General features: G+C 33.3%; 3 long non-coding RNA genes across 7 annotated transcripts; all 3 read left to right on the top strand.

Annotated features, from left to right (window-relative positions):
- The first annotated feature begins 66 nt into the window (after window positions 1–66).
- Window positions 67–7132, top strand: LOC116402545. 4 transcript variants are annotated; one of them, XR_004214979.1, is made up of 7 exons: window positions 67–198; window positions 3050–3127; window positions 3519–3602; window positions 4739–5065; window positions 5696–5770; window positions 5998–6151; window positions 7073–7132. It is a non-coding gene; the product is annotated as an uncharacterized LOC116402545 (long non-coding RNA). The 4 variants fall into 4 exon arrangements; XR_004214977.1 differs by having other exon boundaries at window positions 67–325; XR_004214978.1 differs by having other exon boundaries at window positions 67–325; window positions 5675–5770.
- LOC116402544 lies at window positions 980–2543 on the top strand. Its single transcript, XR_004214976.1, has 4 exons — window positions 980–1212; window positions 1305–1378; window positions 1465–1513; window positions 2365–2543. It is a non-coding gene; the product is annotated as an uncharacterized LOC116402544 (long non-coding RNA).
- An 11489-nt stretch (window positions 7133–18621) lies between the features above and the next one.
- Window positions 18622–22647, top strand: LOC116402573. Of its 2 annotated transcripts, none has more exons than XR_004215016.1 (5): window positions 18622–18684; window positions 19076–20577; window positions 21209–21283; window positions 21511–21664; window positions 22588–22647. It is a non-coding gene; the product is annotated as an uncharacterized LOC116402573 (long non-coding RNA). The 2 variants fall into 2 exon arrangements; XR_004215017.1 differs by having other exon boundaries at window positions 21188–21283.
- Window positions 22648–26671: the final 4024 nt, after the last annotated feature.

Raw genomic sequence — 26671 nt, 5'->3', positions numbered from 1 at the left:
ATAAAATTTATTTTTTTTAAGTTAAAAGAATGGAAAGAAAGAAAGTAAAGGAAAGCCCCTAAATTTCGAAAACCCTCCCCCTCACTGCAATCTTTCTCAATCTCTCCACTGCCAGCGTCGGTGGCTTATGCGACTGAGCACTGACCAGCCAAACGCACCGCTACCACCTTTCATCGGCGTCTTCTCCCTCACTCTCAGGTTTTCTTTTCCCGTCACGCGTCCGTGGCTCCATTTCGACTTCATCCTATTTTTACATTAGATTCAGGTTTTGAAGGATTTTATCGTGTTGTCCAGCAAATGTTAATTACATTTTGGGGAATTTCCAGTAAGTATCAAAAAAAATTCTGTCCTTTCGAAATTCACTGCAAATTGCTGAAAATTAGGTTTTAATATCTGAAATTTCATTATGCCTAGGTTTGAATTGTGTTAAATTAAAGGTTTTAGAGAAGTTTTGGATAAAAAATAGGTTGGGCAAATTTTTTAATGTTTGATGGTAATTCTCATTGCCTAAATCCCAAATTGCGAAATGGATGAAATTTTGATTTCCAATTCCACTTTGTCTTTGGTTGTTTGTTGAATGCAATTTACTCTCCAATGGCTTCATAACCCATCTCCTATATGTTGGATTCCATGCGAATGAGTCAATGTTATATTGTAATGCCCAAAGAAAAGGTAAATATATATATATATATATATGTATTTTTTTTTTACTTTAATATTAAAAATTTCTTTATTATTTTTCTTTTCTTCTTTTTCTTTTTCTTTTCTTTTCTCCCTTCTTCTTCCTCGTGCGATCGTGACTCCCATCCATCTTCTCCTTCTTTCCGCCGATCTCTTCCTTCCATTTTCTCCTTCCGCCGCAGCCCAGCAACCGCCGTAGCCCAGCAACGCGCCACCCGAGACTTATCTTCTTCCGTTTCTCTTTCTTTTTCACCATACCCAGCCGCGAAGCAAGACCGTGCCGCTGCCAGTCCAGATTTGCGTTGCAGTCGTCCGCGCGTCGAACTGCCGTCTCCATCTCCGTTCGCGAAGCAAAACCGCCGCCGCTCGCCGAACCCAACCGCCACCCTCTCTTTTCTTCTTCAGATCTAAACCGTCGCGCCCATCCGCCTGTAACCGCCGTGCCTCTCCGCTCACAACCGTCGTGCCTCCCTCGGAAAGCAAATCGTCGTCCAGATCTGCCTCGCCGTGAACCATTGGGCTCATATTTGGGTAAGAACAAGTTATGGTTTTTGTTGGTTTCTTGGTTTTTGTTGGATGCTGCCACTGGATTTAATTGTTGGCGAAATGCTTAATTCTTGAAGGTACATCTTGATTCAGTGAGCGAATCCTTGATTTTCCAAAAAGGTTGAAGTGGACTTGATTTTCCACTTCTTGGGTAAGTTGTGGAATTTTACATATGGGGTAATTTGAATGGTTGAAACTATTTAGAAAGATGTTGATTTTATGATTGATTATGTTTAGGATTTGATTCATTGGACTTAGTAGATTGAAGAACTTGCATAAAAGTGAGGTAAGGGACTTTCTACTGGACTCACCTAAAGTTTTTGAGTTGTGTTGGGACTGTATGGATGATGATTAAGATGTACATGTTTGGTTGCAGACTAAATGTTTAGTGTATGTTGTATTTGACTGGAAACATATATATATACATTGATGTGTGAATTGATGTGGATTGCCGAAAGTATACATGTGAATGACTGAAATTATGCTTATGTGTACATGATGATATTAATAGATTGTGCTGTATAAAGATTTGGATGTAAACTAGTGAATTTATTTCGGTTGGGTGTGGATTATACTGAACTGTGGTTTGTGCTGGTGAACTGAGGGGTGTATTGACTTGATTGTATAGTGGATTGACTGATGTATTAGCATATTATTGACAGACAGATGATTGTAGTAAAATAAGTTGACTGTTAGGATGTTGAAAGAAAGGACTTTGTGATTTGAAGTAACTGAAAGATGGGTTGAATGGAATGAGGGGATAAATTGTTAGGTTGTATTGGGATGTTTACCTTGTAGGTGTCCCACGGGATCACCAATTTATTTTGCACCTTCGGGAGCATTTGACTGATATGTGTTTCTGCAGAACACTAGACTGATATGAACGTCCCTCGGGGCGTTAGACTGATATGAACGTCCCTCGGGGCGTTAGACTGATATGTACGTCCCTCGGGGCGTTAGACTGATATGTACGTCCTTCGGGGCGTTAGACTGAAATGTGTATCCTACGGGATCACAAGACTGCGACTGTACAGGGTGTCCCAATAGAACTTTAACAATTTATTTCCCCTGACGAGACCAGTAGAGGGTCTCTTACTGAGTATTGTTATACTCACCCTTCTTATGTTTAATTTTCAGGCAAAGGAAATAAAGGTGGCAAACCGGCGAGGGGCAGGAAGGAAGCGTGAATGCCATAGGGAATGTGTTATTTTGCTTCCGCTTATGATTTCTTTTAAGGTTTAACATGTACTAAATGTTAGTTTACAAACTTTTATTTGTAAATAGTGTTATTTTTAAGTTCTTGGAATATTTGAAAATCAGGCCTGACTTGAAGATGTTTTTTTTTAAATTGCTTACGTTTTGTTTTATATTAATCAAAGTCTTTTATTTGTTAAAAATTAACGATCTCGACTTACTTAGAAAAGTTGGGTCGTTACAGATATATTGATGGTTCTTTTTATGAAAAACATCCCTCATAGTTTTGATTTTATAGGAGATATGTGTTTGTTTTGTCTACCATCATATTCATCATATTCAATATTGTTGTTTACGATCATTTTTCTAATGTGAATCACATTTTTTCTTTATGGTTGGTTATGTGATGAAGCATTTTGGTTGCTTACGATATGTTTGATTACAATGTGTTTGATGAAATGCCTCAATGAAGCATTTAGTTGATTTTTAATTGATTTTCGTTCGTTTGAATTAGGAAAATTCTAAGAAACGTTTTATTTTGTTGAGAAGACAAAGGGAAAAAGGAGATTGTGTTTGGTTTTGTTCTCTATTAAGTTGATCAACTTCTTCATCGGTATGTATTTTGCAGGTCAGACGACCTACGGGGATTATTTGTGCAATTTGGTCCTCTTAAGGACACTTATTTGTCACGAGATTTTTATTCTAGGTAGGGTACTTTGGAAGATTGTTATATTGATTTTGTAAGCATTTGGTGTGTATATGCATGTCTGGATTTTTTTTTCTGGACGTTAACTCATTTAGTCCTTTAGTTTTGGACGTATCTGATCTACTTTACATATTTGTAATATATGTTTTTATTGATGGTTGGTCCTATAGTGATTGCTTAATGGTTTGAAAATGGTCCTATGTTTTCAATTATTTTGTTTTCCAATAATAACATACAATCTGTTTATGGACTTTGGTTGTTTTTATTGAAAGTGATAATGTTTGAAGACAACCAATGAAGTAATAAGAGTATCTTGTAGAATACAAGAAGCATGAATTTTTTTTGTGTGTTGATGACATTCAAGTTCTGATGACTTAATGTTTACGTGTAGATTCAGTCGAAGTTGGGTTACAGTACATTGAGAAGTTCAAGTCTTGAAGAATTTCATCTCAATTTTTTCTTAGCCACTCAAAAGGTTAGCATGGTGATGTTAATATTCTCTTGTTAGAGCTCTCTATCGATGTTTCTGTCACTCTCAATCGATAGATTAATGATCAATGATGCCACTAGTTTAAGTGGCATTTTGGAAAAACATGCTAAGTTTTTTTTTTTAATAAGATTCTTTGTAAATATTAAATATTAGGGGTGGGTGTGGAAATGATGGATGAGAGAGATTGGAGAATGAAATCTGTCCTTTTTTTTTTTTTTTTGAGAGAGGGGATTTTCAAGATGAGTGTATATCAAAAGACGAATGAGATATTTAAAAAAAGAGTTGTAAACTCTTTAGGATTGTATGAAGGAAAGAAACAGATAAACGATATATTATTATTTATGAATGTATTGAAATGCTAATGATGTTGTGTGATTGTGTTTGTCCCGATATAGGATGTTTGAGTCACACAACAAGCCTTGAATTATGTTATTCAATACTTCTTCTGTGCGTATCATTAATTTTTAAGATTATATGACAACAAGTATTCTTTATTATTTTCGTAAAATATCATTACCTATTCATTGATTTCTGAATTTTTTATAGTTAATTTGCATTATTTAGTAGATTTATGGCAAGGAATTGGAAAAGGTTTTCTTTCACTTGATTTGTTCCTTGAATGTTGTTGAGGTATTTCCTTTAGTGACGTTTTTTCTCAGTATTGGTATGTTTTGAGTGAGTGGGTAAATTACAAATATATAGACTTAGTGGGGTGGAGTAGAGAAAGGGGAGAGTGAATTTGTCTTTTATTTATATTATTTTAATGTAGATATGGTTCATTAATGCTAACTTGTTTGTAGTTTGTTACTCCTTTGAACTAATTGATTTCATTGGTTCAAGGAAGTAGATTTTCAAATTGAAAATTGTGGGTTCCAATCTACATAAGTAATTTCCATGTTTGCAAAGTAGGATAATTATTGGTGTTCATTGGATTATAAGATATGCTATTATTCAGGATCTAGTTTCAGATTCTTATTTTTTTTAGGATCTAGTTGTGGGTATTGATGTGCTTAATCTTCATGAGATTTTGTTTACTGCATGTTCCTAACTTCATGTTATGTTACTCTTTGTCCAAAATTCTATCTACTTTGTTGATGTTAGTTCTTTTCTCCTATTTGCAGTGGGGAATCTATGTTACTAGTTTGTGATAAGAGATTGTTGCTTCTTTTGAGAAAGTTAATTTCAAAAGAATACAATCTTTTGCTTCCTCCTTAAAGAGCTCAATGGAATTTTCTTTTGTTTCCAAATTTATTTTATATTTCTCAGCCCTTGGGTTAATAATTCTAAAATTCTGATTGATACTGAAGAGTTGAATAGGGAGCTCAATGGAATTTAACCCCTTTGATGCTATTATTTGCTTTATATATGTGTTTTTCTGGATGGAACGCATTGGGTCATGGGAGAACAACAAGAAAGCAGCTCTTGAGGCTGAACTAAAACAAATTGAGGTAATTAGAAAACAAAATATATGTAATGTGTTTAAGTTTTATTTGTATAGTATGTAGATGCTATTTACGATTTTAGTTCTAGATTTTAGAAAAATTCATTAAATATAAACTCACAACCTCAGTGAAGATTCCAAAATCTGTAATTCGATATTTCTCTTCATTGACGGAACTGCTCTTTACAACTATGTTTTTTTTTCTTTTTTGTCGATTTCATTTGGATTGATTTTGTAATGAGAGCATGAAAAATTTGAGAAGAAGAAGGGTGAGTATATAGAGAAAATGAAGAACAAAATAGCATTGATACACAAAACAACATAAGAAAATAAGGTTGTTAATTGAAGCAAAGCATGGAGAAGAAAAGCTAAAGGCAAAGGCAGAGGAAATTGCTGCCAAACACAGAGCTACTGGAACTGCTCCTAAGAAGATTTTCAATTGTTTCTAATTTTAAATTAAACCATATATGTTTACAATAATTTTAAAGCTGAAATGTGCTTGATTTTCTGTAATGGTATGCTCTTGTTTCCATTTCTTATTGACTTGTTAAAAGTTAAGATGTTCAAAAAGCTAACCACAAAAGTTCTTATATTAGATATTTTTTATCTCTGACAGACTATCGGTTCCAATTTGTAGGAACGGTGTATTTAGGTACTTTAGAACCTCAACTACCTTCAAGTAGATTGTACATTGTAAGGAAATCATAGTAAGGTATCCATAAACAATATTCATCTCTATACATTGAATCTAGGAGAAGAATTTTGTGCATGTCATCATACTCGGGGTGTATAAAGATTCAGAATTCATTTAGAAGTTTTAGTTTTCTTATTGTAAACATATTACGTTGCATATCTACATTTGTGCTTCTTATTTTGCATGATCTTAAACGTCCAAATCCAATCACTAAAGTCCGATTACATGATGAAAATGTGATTCAGCCTTCAGATGTATGATCATAGAGAATTGGCAAGCATCCAATAGAAATGGAGCACGTCAGATAATAAAGGTATATATCTTATGAAGGCTAGCAACTCAAGAGGATACCTCTAACATATAAAGAAGATAAGAACAATCTAACGATATAGTTAACAGGTAATATTTATTTCAAAGTATATACTCTTACAACTTTAGTTTGTTGAAGTTATTGGCTTTCCATTTTTCACTCTTTGATGATTTGTCATTATTCAATTTTAGTGGTTATATATGCTAAAACAAACTATTGAATTTTGCTTTACGAAACAAGATAAATACTTGAAAACAACCTATCGATACCAACAATATACCTGCTAGGATGCTACAATTTTGTTTTTTATCATGAATAGTATGCTTATAGTGGTTGACTATTGCTACTTGTGTAAATTGCCATGGGTGTTATGTCTGTACTTATTGCTATTGCTAAATTGGTACTTGTGTAAATTGTCATGGATTTTATGTCGGTACTCATTGGTAGAGCTTTTTTTTATAAGAAACTAGGAGACCTTTAAATTCTGTCAAGCCATAAATGATACAAGTTGTTCTAGTTTCATTTTCCTAGTACCTTAATATTTCTTGGCTTCATTAACTGAAGTGGATTGCACATGAAAACTGTCTTCTTTCTGATATTTGTAGATTTGAAAGTGTTTGACTCCTTAAGATGGAAACTTTTTGGTTCTTGTTGGATAACGTTTCTTCCAACCTTAGTGACAGTGAACTACTAATGGATTCTTAAGTTTCATTCATCTCGATTATTACTTATGATTACTTATTCAAGAATTTTCTTGTTGATTACTTATTTATATCCAGCTAAGTTTTCTAAAGAGTAATGATACAAGAGTTGTAATTTGTAAAAAGTTCCAATATGGTAGACCAAGTGGATGTTAAGTTGATGTTGTTATTCTACATGTGTGCTCTGCTATGTAGTTGTTTATCTTATCGACGTATGTAGTGATAGGTAATTCTCAATGTTGAAATTTTCTATAAGAGTTGTACTCTCTTGTTCTATGATGGATGCTTATATTCATGTTGTCTTCGTAGGTTCAACTGGAGTCGACAACTTCATGAGTTTACTTTCAAAGAACATTTTCAGAGACAAACATTCTCGGTTGGTCGTTTATGCTTTAGCAGAAAATCTTGTTATATGTATTCTGATGCTATTTAAAATATTTTTTGATTAAGGGCTGAGATTCTGTACTTGTAAATTGTTGGAACTTGATTGGAAATGTACGAATATTATAAATTGTATTATAGCGTATATATATTAAATTGTTGGCTAATTTTTTCTATATGGGTGTCAATATTATAAATTCAAAATTGTCATTGTCAGCTACATTATTGTCATTCAAATGGTTCGTGTAATGGCGGAGTGGCAAGGAGAACAGGAAAAAACTGTACTAATCGAGTAATTTGCAACAGGAAAAACATGTCGTAATATATGAATTTTTAACAGTTATTAATTGTTGTGAATACGAAAACAATGACAGTTTTTTTTACAAAATTAATTGTCACGATTGCCCTATCTTTGACAGAAAAATAATGTCATCAGTAGCAAAACAATGACATTTTTTAAAAAAAATTGTCGCAATTGACATATTCGTGACATTTAAAACATGTCACAATAAACGAATTCATGACATTTATTTAACTGTCGTTAATACATAAATGATGATAGTTATTTATTGTCATAAAATAAAATATTACAGTTATTTGATGTCGTAGAATGCTAACTAACGACATTTATGTTATGTAATGAAATAACTTATGGAGACAGTTTTTGAAAAATGTCATGGAAGGACTTTCCATAACTCCCGCTTCTATCACTGAAAATAATTGTCATGGATTTTGTTCACGACAATAAATAACTGTCGTCGTAGACCATTTTTCTTGTAGTGTTGATAAATAAAGGTCTACTGTGTCTACTACCATCAACAAATACTTACCTTTAGGCTCCTCCTAAGTTAGAGTTAGAGAACTCTTGCTCAGCTAAGGATGAAGTTATTAGGCTCCCCTAAACACCAAAGAACAATCTTCTCATGAAAAAATGCACAGTAGAAAAACAAACAAAACACATCACCAAATAGTATTATATAAAATTAAGACAAGGGGAGGTGTCATATAATAAAAGAATATATCTTAAATCAAAATTTCCTTAAATAAACATCTCATAAACCTAAACACATGAAGGACATTTTCAGGACCTTCTCCCTTTTTGTCTTGCTTCTTTCAGCTTCAAGTCTTAACATTTTTTGGTCTAATTTAAGTTAAAGATAAATCCAACATTTATTTCACATACATCACATAGGGGTGTTTGCGCAAAAGTGGAAATTCAAACGAAGTTGAAAATTTAAGACCCTACCCAGGACTCATGGAGTTAAGGGAAGTAGTGACAAGAGAACAACTTTGCGAAGAGAGAGAAAGAGAAAAGGAACAAATGACTTACCGACAGAGGAGGTGACGGTCGTGGTTTGAATGTTGAAGAGATTTCGGTGGATTGGAGATGACAGGCACAGATTAAACAGGTTATCATAGAGGAGGTTTGTCGTTCGATAAAGGAGGTTGCGATAGTAATAGAGTGAGGAGACGGGAATGAGAAGGCGGTGGTGGTGATGGGAACGGGCGTCATCCAAAGATGGTCTTCTTCGCGTTTTGAGATGGCTTATTTGCGAGAGGAATGAGGGTTTTTAATTTGGGGAAATTTTTATTTGGGGGAAAAGCCTTAAAACCCTTTACTTTTCATTTAAATTGAATTGAATTTTAATAAATTAAATAAATTATTTGATGTATCTTCTACGACATCAAATAACTGTCGCAAAAAATGCTATCTGAAAAATTTCGCCTTTTCCCACAAATGACGGGTATTTTTACCTTTTGTGACAGTTTTTTTTTCCTCCCTTCCATTTTCTAATGTAAACAACTGTTGTAGTAGATAGATTTTGTTGTAGTGGTTGTAGGAAATTTAACAAGCTTTCTAACCATACCAAATAGAGCTTTTAATTCCACCTATACATTATTGGATACTCGAAAAACCAGAGGCTTCTTGGAATTACGTGAAAAGTCTATGGTCTATTTTCTACTTCAAAAATCATTCACTTAGCCTCAGAATTTGCTCAAATTTTATTCATGAAACTTGTTAGAAATTGAGTGAACTTTCAAACGAATCAAATTGTATATTTTAATTCTTCTTGTGTACCTCAAACCACTATAAAAACCAGAGATGATTTGTGGAAACTATTCCAAATGTTACCAAGAACTCAACATAGTACCCTTGATTTCAATGGGCAACATCCTAAGTACCTTCTTAGTTCAAATCAACCGTCCACCATCATTGGTTACTTAAAGATAGCACTAGAATCAAACAGGTATTTAAGATTGACTCCAAGAAGTTTAGAAATTTACCAAAGTTGTGTCAAAACACTCGATTTTGGGTTCTTAAACGGCTGGACAACAGCTCCAACTCCTATAATAATCAAATCTAACATCCAAAATGTTGTGGAAAAAGTTAAGTTTATGTCTAAACTTAATAGGTATTCACAATCGCCTAAAGAAAACAACCCCGAACCATAAAAATCTTACTCTAAGAGTAGGAACTGAAAGAAGAATGGAGATGGACAAAGATTCGGTTGGCCTCTAGTCAGCTACCACGCATGACGGCTATAGGAGAGGTGTTGAAGAACCGACTTACGACTGTGTTAAGGGCGATGTGGTAGGGCTTTGCTAGCCGGCGTGCACGTCGTCGTCTAGTGAATCGAGTGACGCGTCATTAGATGGAGACAAGGCTTCAAAGCGACACCAAACGACGCGAAGGAGATGAACGACGCGGTTTGTGGCTGTCCTGAAACGTGAGGACGAGCGGCAGGTATGGCGGCAAACCAAGGAAAGAGAACAAGGTGGGAGAGAGGGAACAACTCGAAGGAAGGGGAGGGCGTGCACTCAAGACCTCTTGTAGACGTTCCCCTCCTCTTTTTCTTTTAATTGCTTCATATAAGAAAAATACTAATAATAGATATAGACAAAAATACCCCTCACTTTCAAAATAAACTCATTTTTTGCCCCTACCTTACTCTTTTCAACACCTCAAAAAGTCGAAGCCTTAAACCAACCTAAATTTGTTCCAAACTTTCTTATTAAAACCAATTTACCTTATTAAAACAATTCAACCTTTAGACATTAACTATTAGATTTAAACTTGTTTTTCAAACTTAAAAATATTAATAAATAAAAGGAGAAAAGAACGAGGGCTTACACGTTACTATCTTCTTTTTAATAATTTCGTCCTTGAAATTCGATCATGGTGATGATGTGGAACGCTGTGGGTATTGAGCCTTCATTGCCTGCTCAGTCTCCCATGTTGCTTCTTCATAAATATGGTTCCCCCAAAGAACTTTAACTAACGGTATGACTTAGTTCCTTAGCACCAGCTCTTTCTTATCAAGAATTTGTGTTGGCTCCTCTTTGTAAGACAAGTTCTCTTTCAAATGAACTGGTTGTGTTTCAAGAATATGAGATGGATCAGAAACGTACTTACGCTACATCGCACATGAAACACATCACAAATCCTCGAAAGTTCCATAGGCAATACCATATTGTACGCTGCAAGCCCAATACGTTCTAATATCTCATAAGGTCCAATAAATTAAAGTTCTATACATCTTTGTACTGCCAGAATGAATTGCATATGCAGAACTATATGCTTCCTCTAAAATTTGATCTTTTATGCCTTGGTTTCTAGGGACACACAACCTATCATATTTCATCAAGGCACCATCACCCCTTAAGCTATAGTTCGTTCCTTGGTTCAATTTTACCTCTTTTGCTAACTTTCTTAGCATTATATCTTCTAGTCTAAGAAATGATGGGGCAATTTGCGATTAGTAAAAAACTTCTCATTCAACAACACAAGTTAAAATTATATAACAACCTAATTAAGTTAGATAAAATATATCCTAATAGTAATTTGGTTAATAAATTTCATTTTTTCAATATCAATAGAAGATGAGAGATTCAAGCCATAGACCTACGAGCGATAAAATTTACTTCTTTGTAGAGTATTGCTTGTTTCGATGGTTTTAAGACAACCATCAATAATTAATTCATACAATCTTTTCTTTTTTCCTTTTTCCTTTGTTTCTTTTTTTATTTTTTTTTGATTAAAAGTTCCCAAAAATTTACTTTTTACTTTTAAAATTGTTTTTAGGACAAATTGGAGAGGCGGAGGAATTGGACGATGGATTTTTTAGTTCTCAAAATGCACTGATATCCATTGACATAAACTGTTATAACTACCATCATTAACTAAGATTTTGTTGTTTTTTTTTACAGAAGGTTATTGTTGGAAGATTTATGGTAATACGAGCATATGAAATTTATTTTTTTCACGGATAACTTCTTTTTGTTATTCTCATTTAATTTCTCTAAGTAGTAATTAAATTCTCTTAAGCACGATATTGGATGTTTTTAGATGAAAGTTAAGATTGTTGAGTTTTAGGCATTAAAATGGACCATTAAAACTGCTTGGGTATAACTTTATCAATTTCAATTTTATTGAGTTGCGTACCGATTATGATTAAACTATAATTCTTGTTTTGGCCCACAAAGCCATCTTATATAAACCCTTCGTTCCTCCATCCATTTCCACAAGATTAATCTTCTATTCTCCATTTTCTAGTGACCAATATGGAGAAAACACAAAGAATTTATCTTTCTTTTTCTATCGCTTTTATCCATAGCCACAATGTCACCTTGTCGTGGTACGTATACAAGAATATTATTTTCCGTTTGTATATATATACATATACATATATCACGTATGCATGTATTCTAATTCTTTGTTTGTGTATTTACAGTGTTGCTTCATGTTGACCCACAATTTGATGTTGGCGGACCTCAAATGGTCATTTCACCCCCTCCACCACACCATCATCTTAATTCGGACGTTGGTGGCCCTCAAATGGTCATCCCACCACCTCCGCACAAACAACCACAATCTGATGTTGGCGGTCCTCAAATGGTCATTCCACCCCCTCCTATACACCATCATCTTGATTCTGATGTTGGTGGCCCTCAAATGGTCATTCCACCACCTCCTCCGCACAAACATCCACAATCTGATGTTGGCGGCCTCAAATGGTCATTCCACCCCTCATCCACACCATCATCTTGATTCTGACGTTGGTGGCCCTCAAATGGTCATCCACCACCTCCACCGCACAAACATCCACAATCTGATGTTGGCGGGCCTCAACTGGTCATCCACCCCCTCCTCCACACCATCATCTTGATTCTGACATAGGTGGCCTGCAAATGATCATTCCACTCCCTCCACCACACCATCATTTTGATTCTGATGTTGGCGGCCCTCAAATGGTTATTCCCCCTCCTCCACCACATGACATTCACCTTTAAAATAGAACATCGTTGATAATCCCCCAATGGTCATCCCACCGCCTCCCCCTCTATTATGTTCCATCCACAAAGTAATGTTTAGTGATATCATAACGATAATCCCCTACCTCCTCTATAAAGCAACTTTTATTGCATCCAATTCGATCACAACTTTAGATGTCTGATTCATTTCTTGTCACTTCCCTTGAAGTATTGAGCATAATAAGCTAATAATAATAATAATAATACTTACTATTATAAATATTATATGTCCATGCATATATATAGTGTATTTAGAAACAAGCTTTCACTCCCCGTTCTAAAACTTCCCTCTTTAAAAAGATGCTGGTGTCAGCCTACTCGTTAAAACATGCTTTGAAAACGTAAGATTAATAACACACCCTTTTCAAGAGTAAAGTATAATAATGTTGACAGAACCTCCCATAAAATATGAGGGAACAACACCTGAAAATGTAGTAATTTCTACTTCTATAAAATTTGAAACGGAATTCAGATACTACATACAACTAGTGTGTCTCACCACACACATTCACATCGAATCAAAACTTCAAGTACAATATAAGGTGCAAACTACGTATTACATACATAAGTATTCAAACTAATTAGGGATCTTCCAAAACACAAGTCCACATTGTCTCTCTAGATGAGACTAACCACCCAGTGATGAATTACAAAAGTTTAAACTATACACACAAACAAAAAAAAAAAAAAAAAGAAATTGAAGATCTACAAGAACGACTAAGCTGAAACAAAGCTTGGTCCTGGGTTGTTACTTGGGAAGGGAGAGAAAATATTGAAAAAATAAGCCGAATGCTTAGTGAGTAGCAAGTAATTTGATACAAATACACGTAAAAATATGCTTCATAAGATGTGTAAATACGCATCGATAAATAATGTATTAAATAAAACATTATAATCACATTTTCCCCAATCAACCAACCAACCAACCTGTAGCCAATCCGATCATGGAAAGACGTCTAAACATACGGCCAAGAGTAGCACGCACATGATCAAGGAATCATGCAGCCACAACTGGGTCACGCATATTTAGTACCCGCCACAATAGTAACATCCATCTAATTCGACCACGATAGCATACTAAACACACGACCCAGAATAGCTCACATGTGATCCATAACCACAAGGAAACACGTGCCCAAACGGAGTCCACGCATTATTAGCTTACCACAGTAACAACATGAACCCGCTCCTTTGTGTAAAAAAGACACCCACCATGGGTTATAATAGGCCCGAAGCCATATCTCAATTCTCCCTCCATATCCTCACCTAGGCTCAGGTTCTCGGATCTTCGGTCACGACCTCTTTCAGCCCCAGAACCTCCTGACAACCATAGGTGACACTACGAAAATACATTTACGTAGCCTACGAGTAAAATCACCTTAGTACATTGGTTTTGCGGTTTGGAAACCAACATCTATAATTATGTTTCATACTTTTTCCAGCAATTTAAAGCTAAAACAGAGTTTTCTTAATAAACAAACCAAACGTCCTCATCGATAAAACCAAAGTAAACAATTTTCGTATCAAATGTTTGAAAGTAACCATTCATAGTAAAAAACAGAACTCGTTCTGCGAGGATTATACGCTTACCCCAATTTCGTTACTATAATTTAAGCTATTTATTTTATAAAGGCTTAAATTCTCATTTTCATCTTTAATTTATATCAAACCCTACATATTTTAATTTAGGCTAAAATTATACTTTTTGAACGCTTAGCTTCAACTTAAAAGTCTTAACACCATAAACAACCAACATAAATCAATCTTAGTGGTCTTTAATTCCATACTTTTCCAGTAAGTTTCAACTTTAGAAGGTTAAATTCAACTAGTCATAAGTTCTTCAATACTTAAATAGAAAATTATGTATTTTATATCAAACTCTTCATTTTGGAACCTTCTACAACTAAGTTGAAGAAATTGAAATGAGATTCCTGATAGATTAACACACAATTCGATCGAAACACGATAAAGCAAACTCACATCTTTTTGCTTACTTTCAATTTTGATCCTGAAATTTAACCTACTTCTCGTCATTTTTAGTTCCTGAATTCTTCATGAAAAAGCACTACAACAAAAATGGTCTACTACGACAGTTATTTTCTGTCGTGAACAAAATCTGTGATAGTTATTTACAGTCGTAGTATCCCCTGTTGTGGAAAGTCCTTCCATGACAGTTTGAAAATACTGTCACAATAATTTTTTTCATAACAGAAAATAAATGTTAATAATTACTATTTTATGACAACAAATAACTATCATATTTTATTTTAGACAACAAATAACTATTATCATTTGCATATTAACGACAGTTACAAAAATGTCCCGAATTCGTTCATTATGACATTTTTTATATTTCAAGAATATGTCAATCGTGATAGTTTTTTTAAAAATAAATATCATCTTTTTTATATTGACGACAGTTACAATAATGTAAGGAATTCGTATATTAGGACATTTTTTCCTTGTCAAGGATCGGCCAATCATGACAGTTTTTATAAAATTAAATTGTCATTATTTTGATATTGACGACAGTAACAAAATGTCACAAATTCGTATATTATGACATTTTTTCCTTGTCAAGAAAAGTTAGATTAAGCTTATAAACACTACTTTCACTATGTGTAATTCACCAACTTCTTTTAATAAAGAAAACGTTTTCAAAAGGACAAAAAGCATGTCAAAAGTGAGAAAGCTAAATAGGTAGTTTTTACAAACTTCATTTGTGTTTCTTTTTTTTTTTTAATATGGCTTAGGATTCAGATGTATTTTCAAGGAAGGTGAAAAGTTCACCAAAAGTTGTGAGAAAATAAGAACAAAAGGTTATCAAACAGATATTAAATAAGGTACGTAATTTCCATATTAAATATCTCAGGTCTTCCTTGTCAATTTCAATGGTTGCACACCATAAACTAATTCACAATAATCCTTATTTTCACTTCACACAAACAACTTTATTTGGATACTGCTCAACAAAGCTGCAGTGCAAGAACACTAACCAAAAGTGACAAATTCAATTTCCTATTTCAATGAAGTCAAGTTTCCAATTTTTGAGCAATGTAAATACTGAGATCAAAATAGAAAACAAACAAGATTGTCTTTTAATTCACATATGCCACTAAATGTCCCCTTATACATACCATTTTCTTCCTGAGTAGAAATCTGTGTCTTTAAATGCAACTGAAAAAACTGGATTTCCACCACCAGTTTTATCGGTTCATGATTAGATTTTGTGTATGGTTATAATTCTTCGTTCTGCAGAAATGCAACTTATTCACCAGAAAATCCTAGAAAAAAATGGCTTCGGCTGGCAATCCAACATGACTCACTAAAGTATTCATTATATCTTGGACTCTCTCAGCCATACCCACTCATCCATGTGTTCATTAACCAAGGTTCAATAACCAAGGAAAGATTTGACATGTATCTATCATCTTATCTCAGAAAATATGCAATTTATGTTTATTGTCTTATAAGATATTTAACTATTGAAGAGAAGAACTTACGTGAAGATTTTCCATGAGGCAGTGTTGTAATCATTCTCATGTCAAATGTTCAAGCCACCATTACTAGTATCATGTCTTCAGCAAAGATATAGAACAGTAATTGACCAGAGTAGTCCTTGCGTAATAATAGAGAATAGAACTCCACAATCATAGTAAACAAAAAACAAGAATTAAATAATAATGATCAATATTTTTCAATTAACATACTTGAATGCTATTTCAATTTAATTGCTCAACATAAAACAAAACAATATGGAAAAAAATAATAACAAAAACAAGAAACCAACTCTCTCCCTTTGAAATATGAGAAGGCAGCAAAGACATGGAAACAGTTAAAACTTGGATTTTAGTGCAACACGTTCATTTCACCATTTCCCATTTTCTTCTTTACTATGTTTGCTTGTTTCTTGGAAATTTTGATTTCTTCCTTTCAAACTCCAACATTTTCTTAATCCTTAAAATCGTTGTCAAACTGTTGTAGGTCACACTACCAAACTTTTTAGAGATTAATAAATATACAATTCAATTCAAATTTGGGTTCAAGCATTTTCTTTCACCAAAGCCCCAACATTGAAGTTCCAAATTCGGGTTGATAGTTCAAATAGATCTGAAAATTCAACCATGAAAAGTTAGTGAGTAAATACCAAACTCAAGGCAGGAAGTTTCTAATAATTACACTAGAATTGTACCAATAGGCTAACAATAATAACAAACCATTATTTAGACTGCATGAGTTGCAGCCAAATCCTTCCACTAGAGATTTGTGCAATTAAAGCAAATGGGTTGGATTCTAAAAGTCCATTTCCAGTTCAACAGTCAAAATATGCTTAAAACAAATTGTATAAAACAAAGCCACAGTCCACATCTCTCAGGCATATTCACAAACACCTTCCATACGCAAATGGTGGAGTTTACATATTACACTTGCTAAAAAGTATTTTTACATTTACGTATTACTCTTGCTAAAAAGTATTTTTAGTAAAATATAAAATAAAACATAAAATGTTTTACTTCTACCTTTTTGTTCTCCCGCAAAGTGAAAATAGTGAAAATAGCAAAAAAAAAAAAAAAAAAAAAAGAACCCCAAAATTTCAATAATAAAAAATGTAGAGAACATTTTATGATATTCTCAACATTAATAGATAAACAAACAATTTTCAAAAGAACATGTAATTAAAAATCAAAATAAAATGGAAAAACTTAAAATAAGAAAGAGTCTTGAGTATATAAAAGTAAGTACTAACCTTTATATAGCGAAGAAGTCGAAATGCCAAAAGTTAATTAATTTAAGAGTGTAAAGACAAAAATAAAGCAAAATTAACACCAATGCCAAAAATTAAGTATTCTAAAAATACTAAAATAGAAGGATTGAAGCAAAATTTGAAGTTAAAGAAATTCAATTAGACCCCACAAATTGCACTACAAGAAAAATGACATTCTATGACATTTGTATACAATCCAAATTATAAGAAGAACAAAAAAACTGTCACAAATTGTCAAAATGCCCATTTTTGGCGGGAAAAGATGGAAATTTTCGGATTGGCCAAATTTATGACAGTTTTTTAATGTCATAAATCTATGACATTTTTTAACTGCATTAAATAGTAATAATAAAATAAAATTTATTTGTTTTAAGTTAAAAGAATGGAAAGAAAGAAAGTAAAGGAAAGCCCCTAAATTTCGAAAACCCTCCCCCTCACTGCAATCTTTCTCAATCTCTCCACTGCCAGCGTCGGTGGCTTCTGCGACTGAGCGCTGACCAGCCAAACGCACCGCTACCACCTCTCATCGGCGTCTTCTCCCTCACTCTCAGGTTTTCTTTTCCCGTCACGCGTCCGTGGCTCCATTTCGACTTCATCCTATTTTTACATTAGATTCAGGTTTTGAAGGATTTTATCGTGTTGTCCAGCAAATGTTAATTACATTTTGGGGAATTTCCAGTAAGTATCAAAAAAAATTCTGTCCTTTCGAAATTCACTGCAAATTGCTGAAAATTAGGTTTTAATATCTGAAATTTCATTATGCCTAGGTTTGAATTGTGTTAAATTAAAGGTTTTAGAGAAGTTTTGGATAAAAAATAGGTTGGCAAATTTTTTAATGTTTGATGGGAATTCTCATTGCCTAAATCCCAAATTGCGAAATGGATGAAATTTTGATTTCCAATTCCACTTTGTCTTTGGTTGTTTGTTGAATGCAATTTACTCTCCAATGGCTTCATAACCCATCTCCTATATGTTGGATTCCATGCGAATGAGTCAATGTGATATATTGATGGTTCTTTTTATGAAAAACATCCCTCATAGTTTTGATTTTATAGGAGATATGTGTTTGTTTTGTCTACCATCATATTCATCATATTCAATATTGTTGTTTACGATCATTTTTCTAATGTGAATCACATTTTTTCTTTATGGTTGGTTATGTGATGAAGCATTTTGGTTGCTTACGATATGTTTGATTACAATGTGTTTGATGAAATGCCTCAATGAAGCATTTAGTTGATTTTTAATTGATTTTCGTTCGTTTGAATTAGGAAAATTCTAAGAAACGTTTTATTTTGTTGAGAAGACAAAGGGAAAAAGGAGATTGTGTTTGGTTTTGTTCTCTATTAAGTTGATCAACTTCTTCATCGGTATGTATTTTGCAGGTCAGACGACCTACGGGATTATTTGTGCAATTTGGTCCTCTTAAGGACACTTATTTGTCACGAGATTATTATTCTGGGTAGGGTACTTTGGAAGATTGTTATATTGATTTTGTAAGCATTTGGTGTGTATATGCATGTCTGGATTTTTTTTTTCTGGACGTTAACTCATTTAGTCCTTTAGTTTTGGACGTATCTGATCTACTTTACATATTTGTAAATATGTTTTTATTGATGGTTGGTCCTATAGTGATTGCTTAATGGTTTGAAAATGGTCCTATGTTTTCAATTATTTTGTTTTCCAATAATAACATACAATCTGTTTATGGACTTTGGTTGTTTTTATTGAAAGTGATAATGTTTGAAGACAACCAATGAAGTAATAAGAGTATCTTGTAGAATACAAGAAGCATGAATTTTTTTTGTGTGTTGATGACATTCAAGTTCTGATGACTTAATGTTTACGTGTAGATTCAGTCGAAGTTGGGTTACAGTACATTGAGAAGTTCAAGTCTTGAAGAATTTCATCTCAATTTTTTCTTAGCCACTCAAAAGGTTAGCATGGTGATGTTAATATTCTCTTGTTAGAGCTCTCTATCGATGTTTCTGTCACTCTCAATCGATAGATTAATGATCAATGATGCCACTAGTTTAAGTGGCATTTTGGAAAAACATGCTAAGTTTTTTTTTTTTAATAAGATTCTTTGTAAATATTAAATATTAGGGTGGGTGTGGAAATGGATGGAGAGATTGGAGAATGAAATCTGTCCTTTTTTTTTTTTTTTTTGGAGAGAGGGGATTTTCAAGATGAGCGTATATCAAAAGACGAATGAGATATTTAAAAAAAGAGTTGTAAACTCTTTAGGATTGTATGAAGGAAAGAAACAGATAAACGATATATTATTATTTATGAATGTATTGAAATGCTAATGATGTTGTGTGATTGTGTTTGTCCCGATATAGGATGTTTGAGTCACACAACAATCCTTGAATTATGTTATTCAATACTTCTTCTGTGCGTATCATTAATTTTTAAGATTATATGACAACAAGTATTCTTTATTATTTTCGTAAAAATATCATTACCTATTCATTGATTTCTGAATTTTTTATAGTTAATTTGCATTATTTAGTAGATTTATGGCAAGGAATTGGAAAAGGTTTTCTTTCACTTGATTTGTTCCTTGAATGTTGTTTTGAGTGAGTGGGTAAATTACAAATATATAGACTTAGTGGGGTGGAGTAGAGAAAGGGGAGAGTGAATTTGTCTTTTATTTATATTATTTTAATGTAGATACGGTTCATTAATGCTAACTTGTTTGTAGTTTGTTACTCCTTTGAACTAATTGATTTCATTGGTTCAAGGAAGTAGATTTTCAAATTGAAAATTGTGGGTTCCAATCTACATAAGTAATTTCCATGTTTGCACAGTAGGATAATTATTGGTGTTCATTGGATTATAAGATATGCTATTATTCAGGATCTAGTTTCAGATTCTTATTTTTTTTAGGATCTAGTTGTGGGTATTGATGTGCTTAATCTTCATGAGATTTTGTTTACTGCATGTTCCTAACTTCATGTTATGTTACTCTTTGTCCAAAATTCTATCTACTTTGTTGATGTTAGTTCTTTTCTCCTATTTGCAGTGGGGAATCTATGTTACTAGTTTGTGATAAGAGATTGTTGCTTCTTTTGAGAAAGTTAATTTCAAAAGAATACAATCTTTTGCTTCCTCCTTAAAGAGCTCAATGGAATTTTCTTTTGTTTCCAAATTTATTTTATATTTCTCAGCCCTTGGGTTAATAATTCTAAAATTCTGATTGATACTGAAGAGTTGAATAGGGAGCTCAATGGAATTTAACCCCTTTGATGCTATTATTTGCTTTATATATGTGTTTTTCTGGATGGAACGCATTGGGTCATGGGAGAACAACAAGAAAGCAGCTCTTGAGGCTGAACTAAAACAAATTGAGGTAATTAGAAAACAAAATATATGTAATGTGTTTAAGTTTTATTTGTATAGTATGTAGATGCTATTTACGATTTTAGTTCTAGATTTTAGAAAAATTCATTAAATATAAACTCACAACCTCAGTGAAGATTCCAAAATCTGTAATTCGATATTTCTCTTCATTGACGGAACTGCTCTTTACAACTATGTTTTTTTTTTCTTTTTTGTCGATTTCATTTGGATTGATTTTGTAATGAGAGCATGAAAAATTTGAGAAGAAGAAGGGTGAGTATATAGAGAAAATGAAGAACAAAATAGCATTGATACACAAAACAACATAAGAAAATAAGGTTGTTAATTGAAGCAAAGCATGGAGAAGAAAAGCTAAAGGCAAAGGCAGAGGAAATTGCTGCCAAACACAGAGCTACTGGAACTGCTCCTAAGAAGATTTTCAATTGTTTCTAATTTTAAATTAAACCATATATGTTTACAATAATTTTAAAGCTGAAATGTGCTTGATTTTCTGTAATGGTATGCTCTTGTTTCCATTTCTTATTGACTTGTTAAAAGTTAAGATGTTCAAAAAGCTAACCACAAAAGTTCTTATATTAGATATTTTTTATCTCGTACAGACTATCGGTTCCAATTTGTAGGAACGGTGTATTTAGGTACTTTAGAACCTCAACTACCTTCAAGTAGATTGTACATTGTAAGGAAATCATAGTAAGGTATCCATAAACAATATTCATCTCTATACATTGAATCTAGGAGAAGAATTTTGTGCATGTCATCATACTCGGGGTGTATAAAGATTCAGAATTCATTTAGAAGTTTTAGTTTTCTTATTGTAAACATATTACGTTGCATATCTACATTTGTGCTTCTTATTTTGCATGATCTTAAACGTCCAAATCCAATCACTAAAGTCCGATTACATGATGAAAATGTGATTCAGCCTTCAGATGTATGATCATAGAGAATTGGCAAGCATCCAATAGAAATGGAGCACGTCAGATAATAAAGGTATATATCTTATGAAGGCTAGCAACTCAAGAGGATACCTCTAACATATAAAGAAGATAAGAACAATCTAACGATATAGTTAACAGGTAATATTTATTTCAAAGTATATACTCTTACAACTTTAGTTTGTTGAAGTTATTGGCTTTCCATTTTTCACTCTTTGATGATTTGTCATTATTCAATTTTAGTGGTTATATATGCTAAAACAAACTATTGAATTTTTGCTTTACGAAACAAGATAAATACTTGAAAACAACCTATCGATACCAACAATATACCTGCTAGGATGCTACAATTTTGTTTTTTTATCATGAATAGTATGCTTATAGTGGTTGACTATTGCTACTTGTGTAAATTGCCATGGGTGTTATGTCTGTACTTATTGCTATTGCTAAATTGGTACTTGTGTAAATTGTCATGGATTTTATGTCGGTACTCATTGGTAGAGCTTTTTTTTATAAGAAACTAGGAGACCTTTAAATTCTGTCAAGCCATAAATGATACAAGTTGTTCTAGTTTCATTTTCCTAGTACCTTAATATTTCTTGGCTTCATTAACTGAAGTGGATTGCACATGAAAACTGTCTTCTTTCTGATATTTGTAGATTTGAAAGTGTTTGACTCCTTAAGATGGAAACTTTTTGGTTCTTGTTGGATAACGTTTCTTCCAACCTTAGTGACAGTGAACTACTAATGGATTCTTAAGTTTCATTCATCTCGATTATTACTTATGATTACTTATTCAAGAATTTTCTTGTTGATTACTTATTTATATCCAGCTAAGTTTTCTAAAGAGTAATGATACAAGAGTTGTAATTTGTAAAAAGTTCCAATATGGTAGACCAAGTGGATGTTAAGTTGATGTTGTTATTCTACATGTGTGCTCTGCTATGTAGTTGTTTATCTTATCGACGTATGTAGTGATAGGTAATTCTCAATGTTGAAATTTTCTATAAGAGTTGTACTCTCTTGTTCTATGATGGATGCTTATATTCATGTTGTCTTCGTAGGTTCAACTGGAGTCGACAACTTCATGAGTTTACTTTCAAAGAACATTTTCAGAGACAAACATTCTCGGTTGGTCGTTTATGCTTTAGCAGAAAATCTTGTTATATGTATTCTGATGCTATTTAAAATATTTTTTGATTAAGGGCTGAGATTCTGTACTTGTAAATTGTTGGAACTTGATTGGAAATGTACGAATATTATAAATTGTATTATAGCGTATATATATTAAATTGTTGGCTAATTTTTTCTATATGGGTGTCAATATTATAAATTCAAAATTGTCATTGTCAGCTACATTATTGTCATTCAAATGGTTCGTGTAATGGCGGAGTGGCAAGGAGAACAGGAAAAAACTGTACTAATCGAGTAATTTGCAACAGGAAAAACATGTCGTAATATATGAATTTTTAACAGTTATTAATTGTTGTGAATACGAAAACAATGACAGTTTTTTTTACAAAATTAATTGTCACGATTGTCCTATCTTTGACAGAAAAATAATGTCATCAGTAGCAAAACAATGACATTTTTTTAAAAAAAATTGTCGCAATTGACATATTCGTGACATTTAAAACATGTCACAATAAACGAATTCATGACATTTATTTAACTGTCGTTAATACATAAATGATGATAGTTATTTATTGTCATAAAATAAAATATTACAGTTATTTGATGTCGTAGAATGCTAACTAACGACATTTATGTTATGTAATGAAATAACTTATGGAGACAGTTTTTGAAAAATGTCATGGAAGGACTTTCCATAACTCCCGCTTCTATCACTGAAAATAATTGTCATGGATTTTGTTCACGACAATAAATAACTGTCGTCGTAGACCATTTTTCTTGTAGTGTTGATAAATAAAGGTCTACTGTGTCTACTACCATCAACAAATACTTACCTTTAGGCTCCTCCTAAGTTAGAGTTAGAGAACTCTTGCTCAGCTAAGGATGAAGTTATTAGGCTCCCCTAAACACCAAAGAACAATCTTCTCATGAAAAAATGCACAGTAGAAAAACAAACAAAACACATCACCAAATAGTATTATATAAAATTAAGACAAGGGGAGGTGTCATATAATAAAAGAATATATCTTAAATCAAAATTTCCTTAAATAAACATCTCATAAACCTAAACACATGAAGGACATTTTCAGGACCTTCTCCCTTTTTGTCTTGCTCTCTTTCAGCTTCAAGTCTTAACATTTTTTGGTCTAATTTAAGTTAAAGATAAATCCAACATTTATTTCACATACATCACATAGGGGTGTTTGCGCAAAAGTGGAAATTCAAACGAAGTTGAAAATTTAAGACCTTACCGACGACTCATGGAGTTGAGGGAAGTAGTGACAAGAGAACAACTTTGCGAAGAGAGAGAAAGAGAAAAGGAACAAATGACTTACCGACAGAGGAGGTGACGGTCGTGGTTTGAATGTTGAAGAGATTGCGGTGGATTGGAGATGACAGGCACAGATTAAACAGGTTATCATAGAGGAGGTTTGTCGTTCGATAAAGGAGGTTGCGATAGTAATAGAGTGAGGAGACGGGAATGAGAAGGCGGTGGTGGTGATGGGAACGGGCGTCATCCAAAGATGGTCTTCTTCGCGTTTTGAGATGGCTTATTTGCGAGAGGAATGAGGGTTTTTAATTTGGGGAAATTTTTATTTGGGGGAAAAGCCTTAAAACCCTTTACTTTTCATTTAAATTGAATTGAATTTTAATAAATTAAATAAATTATTTGATGTATCTTCTACGACATCAAATAACTGTCGCAAAAAATGCTATCTGAAAAATTTCGCCTTTTCCCACAAATGACGGGTATTTTTACCTTTTGTGACAGTTTTTTTTTCCTCCCTTCCATTTTCTAATGTAAACAACTGTTGTAGTAGATAGATTTTGTTGTAGTGGTTGTAGGAAATTTAACAAGCTTTCTAACCATACCAAATAGAGCTTTTAATTCCACCTATACATTATTGGATACTCGAAAAACCAGAGGCTTCTTGGAATTACGTGAAAAGTCTATGGTCTATTTTCTACTTCAAAAATCATTCACTTAGCCTCAGAATTTGCTCAAATTTTATTCATGAAACTTGTTAGAAATTGAGTGAACTTTCAAACGAATCAAATTGTATATTTTAATTCTTCTTGTGTACCTCAAACCACTATAAAAACCAGAGATGATTTGTGGAAACTATTCCAAATGTTACCAAGAACTCAACATAGTACCCTTGATTTCAATGGGCAACATCCTAAGTACCTTCTTAGTTCAAATCAACCGTCCACCATCATTGGTTACTTAAAGATAGCACTAGAATCAAACAGGTATTTAAGATTGACTCCAAGAAGTTTAGAAATTTACCAAAGTTGTGTCAAAACACTCGATTTTGGGTTCTTAAACGGCTGGACAACAACTCCAACTCCTATAATAATCAAATCTAACATCCAAAATGTTGTGGAAAAAGTTAAGTTTATGTCTAAACTTAATAGGTATTCACAATCGCCTAAAGAAAACAACCCCGAACCATAAAAATCTTACTCTAAGAGTAGGAACTGAAAGAAGAATGGAGATGGACAAAGATTCGGTTGGCCTCTAGTCAGCTACCACGCATGACGGCTATAGGAGAGGTGTTGAAGAACCGACTTACGACTGTGTTAAGGGCGATGTGGTAGGGCTTTGCTAGCCGGTGTGCACGTCGTCGTCTAGTGAATCGAGTGACGCGTCATTAGATGGAGACAAGGCTTCAAAGCGACACCAAACGACGCGAAGAGAGATGAACGACGCGGTTTGTGGCTGTCCTGAAACGTGAGGACGAGGCGGCAGGTATGGCGGCAAACCAAGGAAAGAGAACAAGGTGGGAGAGAGGGAACAACTCGAAGGAAGGGGAGGGCGTGCACTCAAGACCTCTTGTAGACGTTCCCCTCCTCTTTTTCTTTTAATTGCTTCATATAAGAAAAATACTAATAATAGATATAGACAAAAATACCCCTCACTTTCAAAATAAACTCATTTTTTGCCCCTACCTTACTCTTTTCAACACCTCAAAAAGTCGAAGCCTTAAACCAACCTAAATTTGTTCCAAACTTTCTTATTAAAACCAATTTACCTTATTAAAACAATTCAACCTTTAGACATTAACTATTAGATTTAAACTTGTTTTTCAAACTTAAAAATATTAATAAATAAAAGGAGAAAAGAACGAGGGCTTACACGTTACTATCTTCTTTTTAATAATTTCGTCCTTGAAATTCGATCATGGTGATGATGTGGAACGCTGTGGGTATTGAGCCTTCATTGCCTGCTCAGTCTCCCATGTTGCTTCTTCATAAATATGGTTCCCCCAAAGAACTTTAACTAACGGTATGACTTAGTTCCTTAGCACCAGCTCTTTCTTATCAAGAATTTGTGTTGGCTCCTCTTTGTAAGACAAGTTCTCTTTCAAATGAACTGGTTGTGTTTCAAGAATATGAGATGGATCAGAAACGTACTTACGCTACATCGCACATGAAACACATCACAAATCCTCGAAAGTTCCATAGGCAATACCATATTGTACGCTGCAAGCCCAATACGTTCTAATATCTCATAAGGTCCAATAAATTAAAGTTCTATACATCTTTGTACTGCCAGAATGAATTGCATATGCAGAACTATATGCTTCCTCTAAAATTTGATCTTTTATGCCTTGGTTTCTAGGGACACACAACCTATCATATTTCATCAAGGCACCATCACCCCTTAAGCTATAGTTCGTTCCTTGGTTCAATTTTACCTCTTTTGCTAACTTTCTTAGCATTATATCTTCTAGTCTAAGAAATGATGGGGCAATTTGCGATTAGTAAAAAACTTCTCATTCAACAACACAAGTTAAAATTATATAACAACCTAATTAAGTTAGATAAAATATATCCTAATAGTAATTTGGTTAATAAATTTCATTTTTTCAATATCAATAGAAGATGAGAGATTCAAGCCATAGACCTACGAGCGATAAAATTTACTTCTTTGTGAGTATTGCTTGTTTCGATGGTTTTAAGACAACCATCAATAATTAATTCATACAATCTTTTCTTTTTTCCTTTTTC

Source organism: Cucumis sativus, chromosome 3 (genome assembly GCF_000004075.3).
Source record: "Cucumis sativus cultivar 9930 chromosome 3, Cucumber_9930_V3, whole genome shotgun sequence".
Lineage (NCBI taxonomy): Eukaryota > Viridiplantae > Streptophyta > Magnoliopsida > Cucurbitales > Cucurbitaceae > Cucumis > Cucumis sativus.
This window is presented reverse-complemented; position numbering and strand designations above follow the sequence as displayed.